Source organism: Folsomia candida, unplaced genomic scaffold, assembly GCF_002217175.1.
Source record: "Folsomia candida strain VU population unplaced genomic scaffold, ASM221717v1 Fcan01_Sc026, whole genome shotgun sequence".
NCBI classification, from domain to species: domain Eukaryota; kingdom Metazoa; phylum Arthropoda; class Collembola; order Entomobryomorpha; family Isotomidae; genus Folsomia; species Folsomia candida.
Window position 1 is genome coordinate 318,537 of NW_019091218.1, and position 17,061 is coordinate 335,597.

Genomic DNA, 17,061 nt, shown 5'->3' on the forward strand with positions numbered 1-17,061 from the left:
GCAAAGGCTTTACATCGAATTTGTTCCAGGGAATGAGGAAGGGGTTTCTTTTGGAAACAAGGCGTATTCCCCGATACCCTTGAATTCCCATTTACAGATGATATTTCACCTTTTGATTTGGGCATTCCTATTCACCGGGATTGTTTTAGCATCGGAATGTCTAGGATTTCAATACATGCATCGCGTAAAACAAGCTGGGAAGAAAATCCTAAAAGCTGGGGGATTTGTAATTGTGAGAGTGATGAATGGGATTAATTACTACGTTTCAAAATTTAGAGATATGGTTAGCAATTGGTTGTACCTGTCAAAGAAATGTGTCAGAGCTCAATTCCGGTTAAAAAGTCATACAAAATCTTCTGCAGCGGAAGCACAGAGAATGTCTACAGCGCCAGATGGACAGTTAAGCAAAAAGTAGAACAGTAAGGAAATTCCACACAAATAAGTATGTCCCGTACAATTTTGAATCCTTTAGCCATGAGTTAAACTAAGGTTCATGGAACAGTTCTAACAATGACGATGTGTGAGGTGGTTATCGCCGACATCCACCTGACTAATTTTAAATTGTTCACGTTCAAAAATAAGTCGACCCGTATTTTCAAAAAAAATTTGAGCCAAAATTAGGATTTTAAAAAAAGCTCTTCCAATTTTAACCCGATTTATAAAAATTAACCCAATTTGTGTTGAGAATTACAACCCTGAAAATATACAAATTCAGTTTTACAAAACTTCTAATTTTCAAAAAATTATCGTCTTTTGGGGTTATAAAAATTCAGCAATAGCATGAAAATATCAAATTTTTTAAATTTTTAAAAATAAATTTGTATATTTTCAGGGATTTAATTCTGAACAAAAAATGGGTTTATTTTTTTAAATCGGGTTAAAATTGGAAAAGTTACAGCGTATTTAAAAATCCGAATTTTGGCTGAAATTTTTTTTGAAAATTCCGCCAAGGGCGAAAACATGAACAATTCAGGAAAATGAAAAAATACGGGTCCACTTATTTTTGAACGTGAACAATTTAAAATTAGTCCGGTGGATATAGGCGATAACCACCTCACACCGTTGCATTGTAAGTGCTCTCGTGATTTAGAAAATTTTCAGTCGAAATATGACGGGAGGCCTTATAAGTAAATTAAAATATATCATGGCAATTAAGTATACCTAGTACTGCAATAAGTTTTGACCACTACTCAAATAAATCTAGCGGACTCGGTTTTTTGAATTTTGAAAAAATAGCGATATCACGAGAAAGCCCATTAAATTCCCTACAGAATATACTGAGCACTTTTCCAAATTTCCTCCTTTCGAAGCTACAAGAGCCCAAAGTTTAGGTACCCATAAATCATTCGCGGTACGCACTCATTCCCAGGAATATTAGTCTCATTTCTAAGCGATAGATTTTTTCTCGGAATCAAAACTTGTGTGGAGTTCAGCACGTGCATCTAGCTTCAGTTTGGACCACATGTCATATTCCAGAAGGTTGAGATCCGGCGACAGTGAATTTTGTTCTTGGTCCGAAATGGAGTCAGAAATTTTGAAATTCTACCCTCTCTTTACGATTTTGGCCTTATGAGAAGGTCCTGAGCCCTGCTCGAATATCTTGTAGCTATTTTTTGGTTGGGTGTGGTGTAGTGGATCTCCCATTGGCTCGATTATTTCAAAAAATACCTTCTGACAAAAAATTTCACCTCAAGAGAAAGAAAATTTACTTTTTTGACCAAATCCAGTTTACGCAGAATAAAAAATCACAGGAGCTGGATAGTGTGTCCGATTAAGATTTTTAAAATTTTCGTGAATAATATGGACTGGTAGGGTGTGGACACAGGCCTTGTACTGATTTTATATGGCCTCAATTGTAAAAGTTTGCCTATCTTTCAAAAATATTTATTTTCATCTTTCAAGCGCGTACCGCATGATCTGCGCCCGGCCTCTCAGGGTTCTATTTTTGCTTGGCGTGAAGTTAGCAAGTATTTCTCTTCAAATCTTGAAGACATAAGTTTAAGGTCAAGTTTAGTGGCCTGGGATCTTGTTTTACTCAGCCCGTTCATTTGGAGGGAAATTTTTCTTTGGCTCCGGCATGGGTTCGGCCGAATTCAGGTTTTCCGCGCCTTCGTGATTTTTTGTGACCTTTTTGACCGTTCCCGTCAACTTTTATTTCACTCATTAACATTGCCAGTACCAGTGGATCATTTTATGGTACGGTCGACCATCTTGCGATTAGTTTCGATTTTTATTGAGCAATTGAAAAATGCCGGATTTTTATGCTTACCAAAATGTTTCTGAAAAATTGCAACACGTCGGTTTGGCGGATCTGTCATTTTAGAACCTCGGGTCACAAAAAATTTCGGAACACGGCTTCTGATAGACCATTGCATGGGGAATTCAATAAAAAATACTACAACTGGCTAACGTAACTGGTACTAATGTTTTTGGTGCCCGGAATGCTTGAGACATAACTTATGGCAGTAGTAGGTAAACAAACATATTCGAATTACAATTGTTTATTTGTCTATCACAATATTTGGAGCATAATATTCTGAATTGGTTACCAATTTTATTCCCTATATTTCAAAGATCTCAGTGAAAAGGAACCTAACAAATGGACACTAAGGATATGAATGTTCACACTAAAATTCTCGGTGGACGCGAAATAGTCCAGATTTTGTTTGAAAAAAATATTTTACAAAACACAATTTTACACGTGTTAATTTGACTTTGGGATTTATTTTTGGACCCATTATTTAACCGAATTTAACCGTGTATGAAAATTTGTAAAGCTATTGAGTTACTGAACATATGTGGAACTATCAGTTTCAAGGCCGGGATCCCGCCGTTATGAAACTATGATAGTGGCAAAATGATCTTATAGGAACGCCTTAACCTTTAGTATTGAATGTCACATAAAATTTCGATGGGCTTTTGCTTTAATCGTGTGATTGATCAGAATTGAGCTAGCCAAAATACATATATGCATCTTTGTCTGCATATTTTAATTGTACACGAATTAATTTTGTTTTATATTCCTGATTCTTTGTTTGGATTAATAAATGTACAATTTGACTGCCTTTTTGGAGCCTTTTATGTCGTTGTGGTTGTTGGCGTGGTTGTGGGGGCGACAGTGGTTGTGGAGGGGTTCAAACTTGGAAGAGGAATCCAAAATCCGGGGAAAACTGGAAATATGTATTTTTCCTGATAAGCCACATACTTCGTACACTGTTAAAAACCTGGCAGAGCCAGATACTAGTATTGACTCGGTATTAATTCAATACCGAATTGGTAATAATTTATTTCGACATAAGTGGTAGGTTTTTCATTACCCAAGCAACTTGGTAGAGGTAAAGGGTGTTTATTTATTTCTTGCCTATTTCTCCTGTCAATGTTTGAACGCTTTCACCTTTTCAAAAATTGCTAAACCTTCGAGGTATGCATATTTTCGTAATTGCAACGTATGGCTAACTACTTTTTCGACAACTTATGACAAATACTCATCCCAAAAACTTTTTTCTTTTGACTTTCTGCTAATTCTAAAAAATATAGTATCAGTTTCCCAAAAAAAGCGATTGGGACAAGTTAAATCAACCCCCTTTATAACTCTGTTCTCCGGTCAGAGTAATGATTTAATACCAGTTTCCTTAGAGATTCATAGATTTATTTGTTACTTACACCACTTGGCCTCTTTGCCTTTTCCTGCTTGCTCACCCTAAAAATTAGACAATTTTTTTTTCAAGTGGTTAAAATATTTTCAAACTTCAAAAGTCTTCAAATAATCAAACCATAACAAACTCACCGCTCCCTGGACTGAGAAGAGTGACGCCACCAACAAGGCGAGGATTGGAAGGAATATCTTGGAAAATTTCATAGTGATTTTTCTTGTTTCCTTTTTCGTTGTGAAGCTACTGAATTAGATTCTGCAGAATGATTTATGTATTTATTCTACGGTTTTGATCTGTTTTTATATGAAAAGTTTTCAAAAGCGAGAAAAAATACATTATCTTGTCCGGATTAACAAATAGTTTGAGCAAATAGAGGTAAGGGGATTTCTCGGAAAGACTAAAATTTGGGTAGTTTTTAAATTGAAATAAATGCAATTGTACAAATAAAGGTTAACTAATAACGAGAATTAATTGTATTGATTCTTTTTTGATCGACGTTTGGAAAATAATAGAAATTGACCTTGCCTCGCCTGAAAAAATTGAATAATGAAACTGATTTTTACTAAATTTACCTCACCATTGGTTACACAGGTGTTTTATGTACCTAAAATTATGGTTTAAACTTCGTAAGCGTTTATTTCTGACGTCATGCAAAGATTGTCGAAGCTGCGTTGTACATATTTAGTATCCAAATTTCACCGACGATTTATTGCCTTTAGCGTAAGTTAATTTGTTGTGAAGTCATTAAAAGAATAATATTTAGTCAATTTAATTGTACCATAGGTGGGTTTACAGGTGGGATAAATGGTCTGCATACATAAGCGTAGCGGCGAAAACTCCCCCACATTTTTATATTGGTGGCAAACGAAATGTTCTAATAGTTCAGACAACTGATTTCGACTTGTCCCTCTTTCAAAAGTTTCTGGTAAAGGTTTGGTAAATTTTTTCAATGGAAACCAAGCTTGCTTCAAGTAACCGGTTGCCCATCGAACTTTGGAAATTTGAGAAAACCAGCTCCGATTTTGACGAAACAACGATAATTATGTATGCAGCCTTAGGTAAATAATTGAACACGTGTTTCAGGATTTTTCAAAATGCTCAGTTAAAACGAAGTTCTGAGGGAAAATGTTAGCGAGAATTTGTGCGTTTCTCCCTTGCTGAAAAAAATTTCAAGGTGAAAATGCAAATTTTTGCGCACTTTTCCATCATAACTTCGTTTTAAATGAGCATTATGAAAAATCCTGAGACATGTGTTTAATTATTTGTCTAAGACTACATAATTATCTTGTTTGTTCAAAGTCGGAGCGAGACCTCTGGCGTCATCGCATTTTTAGCGTAGTCTCAGCTTCCCCCTAACGACTCTAATGTTTAAAGTCGGTGGGTTGTATGAGGAAGTGAAACTTACATACCTGTTAAAAATATCCAAATAAACGTTGAACATTTCTCATGATTTGGTGGGTTATCATTTTGTGCGTGAAGCATTGCATTGTTTTCGAGAGATAACAAAAGTGATTAATTACATGTGTCTGGAATTTTCACTGTGTGTAAAAATCACAAAACGGTTGGGTATAGTGCGAAAGATTGTTAAACTGTGCGAGATTTATTGTGGTTAATATGCAAAAATGTGTATTGCTGAGTGAGCAATATGTAAATATGCACATATAATATAATATTTCTTATATATATTATATAGCTCGAATAAACTGCTTTTGCAACACACACCCATGTATTCCGACGAAACCCTTCTCAAATGATATTTCTTAAATATTGGTCGCTCATTTCTTATCTCGTTATCCGAGGTTGGCAGCTAACTCGACAGATTTATAAATCGATGGATGAAACGAGGCAAACAATTAGAAACTAACAAATAACATACATAAACATTCATGCCGAATCCTAAAATTTAGTTGTCATTAATTCATTGTGTAGCTTAAACAGTCTTATTTTAATCTGCCCCGTAATCTTACAAAAGGCCACTTAAACCATAAAAACCCGGGGTAGCGAACCCTGCTATCAATTCACAACCAGCCCATGCAGTAGGTTCTTGTAAAGTCGCGATTGATGCTAACTCGTGATGAATAGTTCTGTCGATTATTCCCACTGGTTTTATGATCTGTCAGCTATGCAGCAAAGTCCCTTACCGACCTCAAGGAAAAACCAGACTCGTCTTCGTCGCCATGCGAGTGAGAACTCAAAACCAGTTTTGCATTTACTTGCATACATACATAATTTGTGCATCATAAATTACTTCCAGAATTTTGCGTAAAAATCAAGATAAAAAACGAGAATTATATAATTTGAACACAACCTTACCCAATGTTTTCCGTCTGGAACGAGTTGTTCTATCTCATGTTTCGTGGAGTTGGGTGTTCAATTCAGGTCAAAACATATTTAAATGTGCGTCCAATTTATTTATTATTTTCCTGTACATACGTAAATAAGCTTTGAAGCAACATATATAAATAATTTAAGCATTACAAATATTTGCAACACAGCACCAAGCATACTATGACAAATCAAATGTTTTTTTGTTAATATTTAATTGCTCAATCTCATCTCGATTTGTTTAAACATAAACTGCATAGCTTGCAAGAATGGAGGTCTTGCGGCGCATACTGTCCAAATTAGTGTAACTCGATCACAAATTTAATTAATTGGGAATCATCAAGAGCCACGATCTCCCAAACGGACTTAAAAGTCGACAAATTTTACACTTCGGAAATTTACTACGCTTTTTCTCCTCGTTGGATGTAAATATTTCTGTTAAAGGTGGTATGTACTTAACAGGGAGATTGTGTCTTTACAAATTTCACACTAATCAGATTTTATTTTTTTGGATTGCCACTCGTTTCGCCAAAATTGGAAAGCATACGATTGGAGGCCTGCATTGTACATAAGCGAGTCGTGCTACTGTTTGTCTTGATCCTAAGTAAATTCATTTGTAGTAATTACGTCAGAAATCAGATAAAAAACACTGCTTACTTAATTTTGATCTCACACAATAAAAATGTTGTCAGTGCCCTTGACTGTCTGGATATCATTTTTCAGGTTCTTTTACAATCAGCGAGATCAATTCGCAAATGTATTCATCCAAGAATAATGTTGACACGATATGCAACTTAATTTTTCTCGTCTACGTATGCTTAGGAGGGGAACCTCACTAGTTGCCACCCACAGATCTCGATGCCCTCTGGATATGTTGGAGCACCCCATGAGTGAACAACAACCCCCAAGTGGTTTGATGCCATGGCCACATTTGCGCCCGCCACACCCACTCAAAGGCGTCAAAAATGCTAAAAAAGCCCTGTTTTCACTCAATAAAACCCTCGCCAAAAATCCAATTTCTATAGGATTTTGAAAATATTGCACCATTATACTCCCAGATAGTTGTGTTATCATATCCAATATCAAACTCAACTTTTTTGAAATTTGTATTTTTTCGAAGACGTACCCCTGGTCAGGAAATTTTCGAAAATATTAAAAAAATTTAAAAAATATATTTTGGTGCCGGATATTATAAAACAGCTATCTGGGAGTATAATGGTGCAAAATTTTTGACATTGCGGCCAAATTTGAATTTTTGGCGAGCGTTTGAAGATGGTGATTTTCGTGTTTTTGACGCCTTTAAGTGGGTGTGGCGGGCGCAAATGTGACCATGGCATCAAACCACTTGGGGGTTGTTGTTCACTCATGGGGGGCTCCAACATATCCAAAGGGCATCGAGATCTGTGGGTGGCAACTAGTGAGGTATTCCTCCTTAGAAGTAGGTACTTACCGTAAAAACTCGAATAGTAGCCGGGGGCTACTATTTATAAAATCGGTGGCTGAGACCCGGCTACAATTTGAGCAAGGCTACTATTTGGGCAAGGTCACTATTTCTAAAATTATGAAGATAGACACGGCTACTATTTGCATACTACTATGATTTTTATTTCCTGAATCAAGCTCAAATGAAATTTTAAGGACAAGACCAATTTTGCCTTTAGGGTCGTAGTCTATTAGAATATTATTTTGCTCGACATGCTCTTCAATGATTCCTTCGATGAGATAAAGTGGTGTTTTGCCATCGACTCATAGCTTCGATGGTGTGTAACTGCGATTATATTAAATTATAATTTAATTCTTTTAATTAACTGGCCAGAAGTGTGGTTGTATGGAAAGAGAGACGCGTATGTTCGAATAAGGCTACTATTTGAGCAGGGCTACTATTTGGGCAAGGCCACTATTTGAGCACGGTCACTATTTACAAAATTTTGAAAATAGACAGGGCTACTATTTGAGCACGGCTACTATTAGAGCAACGGCTACTATTTGAGTTTTTACGGTATTTGCATAAACCAGACAAAATTTATTCCAGCAAGGAAGATTATTATCCGGTCACATAAGCTGAAGCTGGATAAGATTACGTACCCATTAAAAGGATTAAGTATATGTGCATTGTGCACAAAATGCAAATGCTAAGCTCATTTACAAGCAGGACAGGATCATTCTTGTCATAAATAGTTATGCAATCGTATAACCAAACCAGCATTGCAGAAATGTGTTATGTAATTATTAACCGTGCACTTTCCTCCTTCTCTATTAAATAACTAGGTTTGGTGATTTTTCCGTCAAGTCGAGAATTGGCTGTGGAGTTGTGCCCTGTTGCTGCTGATTTTAGGTAATTTCCGTAATTGAGGTAGTTACCAAGCGATTATCATAAAATTTAGGTAATTATTTAGTTCAACAATATACCTGAAATGGGTTCTGAGGGGAACAACTTTGTTTAAGACTATAGGTTTTGACTGCCATATACGTCAAACCGAATGTTCAAAAGATTTCAGAAAAATAAATAAATAGTAGGTAGTGAGTTTAGGATATTACGTTTTTAAATTTTCGTAATTCCCCTAAATTCTGATGTCATCACTCTCGGCTCCTATTTTTATCATTACTGAGTTTCCTCCTTTACATTAACGCATTAAATTATCTATGGAAATTTTGACGCAACAAATATCTTGGCAGCGTTACCTGAAAATTTAAAAATATAATAACCTAAACTTCGCAAGTATTTTGTTAAGAGCATAACTATGTATTTTAAAATTACACCCTTTTTGTATGCACTTTTTATGCAGAAAAGGGTCTAATTATCAAAAACAAACGTTAGCTCCAAACGTATGTACATATCTTAATATTCTCAATTTTTTTTAGCTAAAACAGCTGTGTTGAGATCCCTGAACGAAACAACATTTTTGTTCACCATGTATCACCTGTATTCCGCAAAATTCCAAAAGCTCTGGGAAACGATTGCACAAGAGGGGCAAAATATAAACGATCCCGACTCACTGGGAGATACACCCTGGACCTTGTCCTCCATAGGGGAAATGTTAACCCAAGGGGAAAACGGGATTTACTCGGACAAATTTAACATCGAAGCAGTTACACGTCTTGGTAAACCATATCTTCCTGACGAGAGCAAATCAAACCTTTCTGATTATCCTTCACCTCTTATGGAACCCATTATTTCTCGCGTACGACACCCCGCTTTACGCGCGAGTTTCAAAAATACAAGGATTGAACGAAACATGATTCGCATAATAGATGACTTTGCGGCAGAAAAGCTCGACCGAACTGCTCCATACCAAATACAACCATTCCCTCTAAAGCTGGAGAAGGACAGCCTAGCAGCACGTGAAGGGTTAAAGGAATACTACGCTGAACTCGGTGTCACCGACAAGGCAGAGTTTGAGGCACGCAGTGTCAGAGATTACGTGTTCAACATCTACATCCTAAGTAGCCCAAAGGGCTATAATATTTACGATCTTTCCATTGCCGCTTCTGCAATCTGCCTCACTTTCGGAATCGATTATCTCGACAATTATGACGGTTCCAACTTTGGCACGAGGGACGGATACCATGCCGCACTAACAGATGCGGTTACGGTTTGTAGCGGAGCAAAGTACGCTGCCGTCATGGAACATGTCGTAATTAATGCGGCATTCCTCGAGTACAAGAATGACCTAACGGTAACGGCACTGACTAGCACTATTATTCCAACAATTACTGATCACCCGATGCCCACGCCGTTGGAATATCTCGAAGTACGCTGGCTGGACGCATTTCTCGCGATTCATATCAAGTTTGCCCTTGTACTCGCCGATGGGGCCGGAATTCCCGTCGATGCCCGACTAAATCCGACGGGAACCCGCTTTTGTCCCCGTATCCGGAGGTGTCTCGACATGTACATCCACAACAATGATATTATCGACCTGATCAGTGATTTTCATGGCGAGCCATTAAATTCTGTCTATGTAGCGGCAAGATATGGCGGTCGTAACGCTATTATTGGATATGCCGACGCGTGTGCCACTTGCGTAGATGATTGCGCAAAGTGTGATTGTGATGCAGGTGATGCTGTACATGACTGGGCAGTCGCTCTTGTCGAAGGAATCTTGACCATGTATCAATTAGTACCGAGATATATTGCGATAACTCAACTTGCGGAAGTGAGCGACTTAACGTCTCAGATTTGCAAGGACTTAATAAATTCTTCACAACATGGCGCTTTTACTTCTGGAAAAGTAGCCACATTTCATTCGAACATTCCCGCGTTGCATGACGCGCAGTGGAAACCGCTGTACAACATCGACAAGGTCCCGCCATACGACGGTGTTGGAGAATGCAGTCACTGTAAATCTATTACGACTTGGTTAGTAAATCGTGGGCTGTATCGCGAACGGAGGGACATTTTGGGGAACCAGGTAACAATTTTTGAAGAATTAATCAAATATGTTTGCTAGCAAATGTGTGTGAATGGTTGAGGGGTAGTGCGGACACTTTTTGGCTAAATTTCCAGTTCATATTAACGCCTCGATTTCTTATCAAAGAATTACGTCCCCACTAAATAAATACGGTCGTAAATATTTCGAATACAACTATGTCTGTTAATAAATAAAATGTCCCCTGAAATTTGTTGAATGAGAGAAACACTTTGATGTCACTTCGCCAACAACTGTACAATTAATCGACCAGATTTCGTTACTCTTAGTTCCATTTTGAATCTTCCGCAGGTCCGGGATTTTGTCAAGGAACATGTTCACCTGAATCCTAGCCCCGAAATGAACAAATTCTGGGGCCAACTTATCTATATTCTGGCAGGAGAGGAATGTTCTGCCGAAATCGTGCAAGAGTGCGCACGCGTCGTTGACTCGACTTGGAATCTACTCCGATTGGCTGGTGATGGGGGGGATGTGTTTCTAATTAGAAAACGGCAAATTCGACTTTACTTTGACGTTTGCAACATTGTCACAAGAACGCATGACTTCCCCAAAGGGCACCATCTCAGGAGAGCTGTGGTTGGATTAATCAGCGTGATGGGTCACAGGACCGATGTTTCTGTGTTCCAACGCATTCTGGACGGACTGCTTGAATATTCTGCACAGCAGGTGTAAAATTTCAACGATTTTAGCTGATGAACAGAATGTTACAGATACGATTTTGAATTAAATCATTATTAGCCTTGTAATATCCATTCAGGAATAATGAAAAACCGAGGAAATATTACTTTAACCCGGACAACAGATAAAGTTTGCTGTGGATTTCATATACATTATTTGCCTTTTATTGTGAATTATTTAGAGGTTTACAAGGTAGCGGTCACATTTAAGCGAGCACAATAAATCATTTCATCTGTCTCACCTACCAGTAGTTAACTTATTTGAAACAATTTACACGCTACTCATAATTTGTCCCTCGTTCTGCAAAATGTATCAGATATTACTCAAATTTTACAGAATGAAGGGTAAGTTATACACAATTGTTGCCAGTTCATACTTTAATCAACTGTTCAGTAAATTTGATACGTTTATATAAACCCTATTAGGAATGTAAGGGATGAATTAATTTTGGGTGACATAAGCTTAAGTGCAGTAGTCTTTAAGTCATTTTCAAATTTCTTCAATAATATACATATTATACTTTTAAAAAAATTATTAAGATAACAGTGAGAGTGCACTTGGTATGAGTTATGATATGAGTTATCATATTTGATCTTTGTTGTGAACTATTTGGTCTCACATGGGGCACTCACGTCCTGTCGTTTGAGTCCAGGGTCCCTTTCCTTGGAAATTCATTGGCAGGAAAGGCGAAGAGGCCAAGTGGTGTAACAAATAAATCCATGAATTATTTCACTCTTGGGAACCTGGTATTAAATCATTACCCTGACAGGAGTACAGAGTTCTATTGATTAAATTCGTCATTATCGTTTTTTTTGAAAACTGATACTCTATTTTTTAGTATTAGCAGAAAGTCGAAAGAAAAATGTTTCTGGGGTGAGTATTTGTTATAAATTGTCGAACGAGTAGTGAACAATGCCGTGCAAATAAGAAAATATGCATACCTCGAAGGTTTAAAAAATTTTGAAAAGGTAAAAGTTTGCCAATATTGGCAGGAGAAATAGGCACGAAATAAATCAAAACCCCTTACCTCTATCAGCGCGGTTGTAACGAACAATACGGTTTTAATATGGGGTGCTCCATAAGTATCCGGAATTTTTGCATTCGCATATATCTATGGGATATCAGGTTACCTCAAATTCTGAATTACCGAGGTCGTGTAGCACATACATCCTCCTACCAAAAGCCGAAAACCAGAAGTCGATATCTCTTACCGTTCCAAAATGGGGTCAAAAGCACTGAAGCAACTAGCAAAAGCTGTCTCCACTACCACGAAAAAGTGGTTGCGCGCTCCAAGAAATTAAGCTGTAGAAACTTTAAAAACCAAATAATTCAAAAACCGAAAATTTGTTATACAATACTGAGGTATGAGCTACAAAAAACTGCTAATCACAAAAAAATGTCTGGTTGGCCCATTCGTATAGCAGCACCCAAAGTGATAAGATTCGTAAAAATAGAAATTTGCACTGTCGGAGTGTAATTCGACTCCGTACTTGAAGTTATGACCTAACATAATACATTATTTTAAAGCTTAGAACTTGGACATTAAATCCTATTAGGTTTTATAAGCTAATAAATACAGGGAAGAGTAAAATAAAAGTAATAAACCAGATGACAGAAAAAAGACCCGACCTGAAGTCATCAAAATTGGTCGTCCCGTACAACACGATTTACAGCCAAGATCATCAAAATGATTTTGTTTGCACATAGTACAACTCTCCCAACTGCAAGTAAACTATGTAAACAAAACTTGAAAATAAATCTAAGCCAAATTATCCCGCTCCGCCTGAAAGCGGATCAAATGCAATTAACATGGGAGAGGTGAACAACGTTCCCCAATTTGCCCAATACAAGACCTATTGAATAATTTTTGTCTTTATCCAGTAAAGAATATCATAGTCGAAAAACGTCAGCCAACAATTTGAATTTATTTCACAAAGTGTGGTCAATAATGGCAAAAAAGGTAGCCCAAAACAGGGCGAAGCACTTTTTGGAGCGTCTGCCAAAAGCTTCTACAGATTTGGCGGTACGGACTGAATGAACCATTTGAAGCAAAAAATAATTAGGTTCGACCATTGTGTACTTCTGACCAAAACTGGGTTTAAATATATTTGTTACTTTAATTTATATGAGCGAATGCAAAAATTCCGGACACTTATGGAGCACCCAATAATGCTAGGGTGATGAATAACCGACCACTCACGTAGAAACAAATTACTATCAATTCGGCATTAAATTATTACCAGTATCTGACTCTGCCAGATTTTTAACAGCGTACGAAATAGTTTCACCGAGAAATATATATCTCTAGGTTTCCCCAAATTTTGAATTCCTCTTCCAAGTTTGAACCCCTCCACCACCACTGTCGCCACTACCACCACACCAACAACCACAACCACATAAATGGCTACAAAACCGCCGTCAAATTTTACATTCATTAATCGAACTAAAGAATCAGCAATTTAAAACAAAATTCATTCGTTTACAATTAAAATAGGCAGACAAACATGTATAATTCATTTCTGATCAATTATACGATTACAGCAAAAGTCCTTTGACATTGTATGTGAAATACAATACTAAAAACGATGCGTTCCTATAAGATCATTTTGCCCCTATCATAGTTTCATAACGGCGGCATCCCTGAAACTGATACTTTCCATTTCCATATATTTTTAGTAACCCCTAACAAATTTAGCCTAACAAATTTTCGAACCCGGTTAAATTAGGTTGGAAAATGCTTCCAAAAATAAATCCTGAAGTTAAATTAACACGCATAAAGTCGTCTTTTTGAAAGCATTTTTTTTATCTGGACTTTTACGAGTCCACTCAGCATTTTAGTGTCCATGTGTTAATATCCAGTGAGATCTTTGAAATATAATAAAATCGCGTAACCACTTTACAATATTATACTACAAATATTGTGCTAGACGAATAAACAACGGTAAGTCGAATATGTTTGTTTATACTTAATTGCAATGCTATATTTTAATTTATAAGACCACCTGCCTGCAGCAGCACCTAAATAAAAGTTCTAGTCAGATTTATAAATAACTATCCGTTTCTCCGACAATTATGCACAAATTATTATGATTATATTATTATAATTTGCTCTCAGCCTCAACTCACATTTTGATAATCATTTCGATCCATTTAAACCAACAAATATCATATTACAACTTGAAGTTTCGTAAATCATGGGAGCAGATTGAAACGTTCCAGGAAGCTTAGCTTAAGATATGGCTAAAGGATTAAAAATTGTATAGGACATACTTATTTGCATGGAATTTCCTTGCTGTTCAACTTTTTGCTTAACTGTCTACTTCGCGCTGCAGAGATTATCCGTGGTTCCGCTCCAAAAGGTTTTGTATGACTTTTGAACCGGCATTGAGCTCTGCAACATTTCTTTGACAGTTACAACCATTTCATAACTATATCTCTAAATTTTAGACCATAGTAATGGATCCAATTTATCACTCTCACAACTACAAATTTCCCAGCTCTTAAAACTTTCTTTGCAGCTTGTTTTACGCGATGCATATCTTCAAATCCTAGGTATTCCGAGGCTAAAACAATCCCGGTGAATAGAAGTGAACAAATCAAAAGGTAAAATATCATCTGTACATGGGAATTCAATGGTATCGGGGAATACTCTTTCCCTCCAAAAGAAACACCTTCCTCATTTCCTGGAAGAAATTCGTTGTATAGCCTTTGCCAATTCTCCACTACCTGCCAGTACCTATGAATCCCCGCCTGCTCCAAATTCTTTCCTACCTGCTGTAGCTTATTCTTCCAAAAGTGGAAAGAGACAAGAAGGAAACGCTTTGTTTGTTTACCGTCGTTTTGGTTAACTAGAAAACAACGAGTAATCCCATTTCTCGTGTCGAAGAATTTTCCGTTTTCTCTTATATGAAGCAGCTCTTCTAAAATCTCAAACATATCGTAACCTTTCAATCTTCGCATTACTTCGTAGTGGGAAGTTGAATGGTAAGTGAAATTACCCAGCACAAAGTACGCATTTCCATTTTCATCTGATTTGTAGGGTGAGGTGAAATTTACCCCTTGCTTAAAATTATTTTTTGCCGCAGTATCTGTAATCATATGACCAAGGTGACTGTAAATTGTGTTAACCAAATGTCGGAACCCATTTTAATAGAGATTTTTTAAATCAAAGAATTTGTGGTTTGAAGGCATAACCAAAAATTCGCTCGTCACAATGCCAAAGTAAACGTTGACAAGGATCACCATATTCAGAGCAATAAATGATAATACTACTCGATTGGGTTTAAAGTTATGGGATAAATATCCATTGGATAGAAATGTGAACTGAACGCTGTCCAAAATACTTTTACTATGTTGTAGATATTCCTTTCCGGTTGTGTGACTAAGGCGTTAAGGACGCTTATTAACAAGCCAAACAGCGCAATAACGACCAAAACCGGGGGCTCAAAAGGCGCTAGAAACATATCCCATTTTAGCCCAAAAACCCACGCTACGTTATCGACGCAATAAAAATATGTATTCCTATCAACCGTGTGATAAGCAAAATCTGAATTCAGTTTAAAAATGAAATTAATATCTTCATCAGTTATTAAATCTAAAGATATATATCTTGCTTGACCAGAAAGAAGATTGGTTTCTGCCAACTCGTCAAAATCCATCGCCGGTAACACCGTTATTTCGCTGGCGTTTAGGTGATCCATGACAATTACTATAAGGATCGAAAGGAAACGACAGTGGTTTACATGCTTTTCAACCTGTCCCTTCTTGAAGCAGGGAAGCTTGATGGTATTGAAAATGCCGAAGAGGTCGTCGTAGAACGCTTTATCTCGCAAGGAATCTCGTACTTCCTTTGCGTTCCTCCTTTCGAATAATTCTTGCCCGTAGAGGAAATCCGAATACCCCAAGGGGAAGACAATTTTGGCGTTTTCCACTGGGTAGAGGTGTTCTTCCAGCATTACGCTATAGATTTCCCATAAGGTTAGACTTTTCCTGTCCGGACGCGGATCGAAAGGTCCACTGAGCAACAAAGTTGTGGTGATTCGCAAATTGTCAGGTTCTTCATCTTCTGTTAAAGTCCTCCTCAACTTGTTTCGGGTCTCTTTCCACAATTCCCAATTTGTGTAGAGCAGAACGAAAACTGAGCATTTCTGATTAAAGGCGTGACGTGAAGTTTGGACTACGGCATGTGTTTCACTCCATCCGACATTAATGAAGTAGAAAACGTTGCAAGGAGCACTGAATATGCATATGTACATAATTTACAATTTTGTATAACGTTTTCTATCGATACAACTAACAATGGAAGTTTTTGTCTAGCTACACGCGATAAGCTTAGTGACTTATGCTAAAAATCAAGCTAAAAATTAGAAATGACGTGGTACTTATCTTTCCGTTGAATGGGCACTCGGAGGTCAAATATTTGAGGGCAAAGTTCACAGTAGCGGCGTGTTGTTTCTCAAGCGGGCGAACGGAGAAATGAAAATTTTCTCCTTCGAGGTCACTCCGCTCACTTCACTCTCGCACGCTCGCTTCATTCAATGCATATTATTTTTGTCAAAATTTCACGAGCTCGAAAATTGGTGTATATATTCATATAATTTTATATGTGCTTTTAAAAATCATACTATCCACCGATGCGTAATAAAAAAGTGACCATGGGTTCAAATTATAAGTGCGTCTAATTAATTAATGTATTACTTAGAAATCATAGTTTTTAAAGTTGACTTACTTTTATTGCCACATTTCGTTGTATATTTTTGGAAATTGATTGCATACTAGTAACGAAACTAGCGCGAGAGTAAAGGGAGCGGAGTGACCTCGAAGGAGAAAATTTTTACTTCTCTACTCGCCCGCTTGAGAAAAAAAGGCCGCTACTGTGAACTTTTCCCTCATATATTTGACGTCCAAGTGCCCATTCAACGGAAAGATAAGTACCACGTCATTTCTAATTTTTAGCTTGATTTTTTAGCATAAGT

At 37.2% G+C, this 17,061-nt stretch overlaps 1 long non-coding RNA gene across 1 annotated transcript; it reads right to left on the reverse strand.

Annotated features, from left to right (window-relative positions):
- Positions 1-2,485: 2,485 nt before the first annotated feature.
- On the reverse strand, positions 2,486-3,914 carry LOC110859531. Its single transcript, XR_002548864.2, has 3 exons — positions 3,788-3,914; positions 3,664-3,700; positions 2,486-3,170 (listed from the first exon to the last, which is right to left on the reverse strand). It is a non-coding gene; the product is annotated as an uncharacterized LOC110859531 (long non-coding RNA).
- Between the last annotated feature and the right edge of the window lie 13,147 nt (positions 3,915-17,061).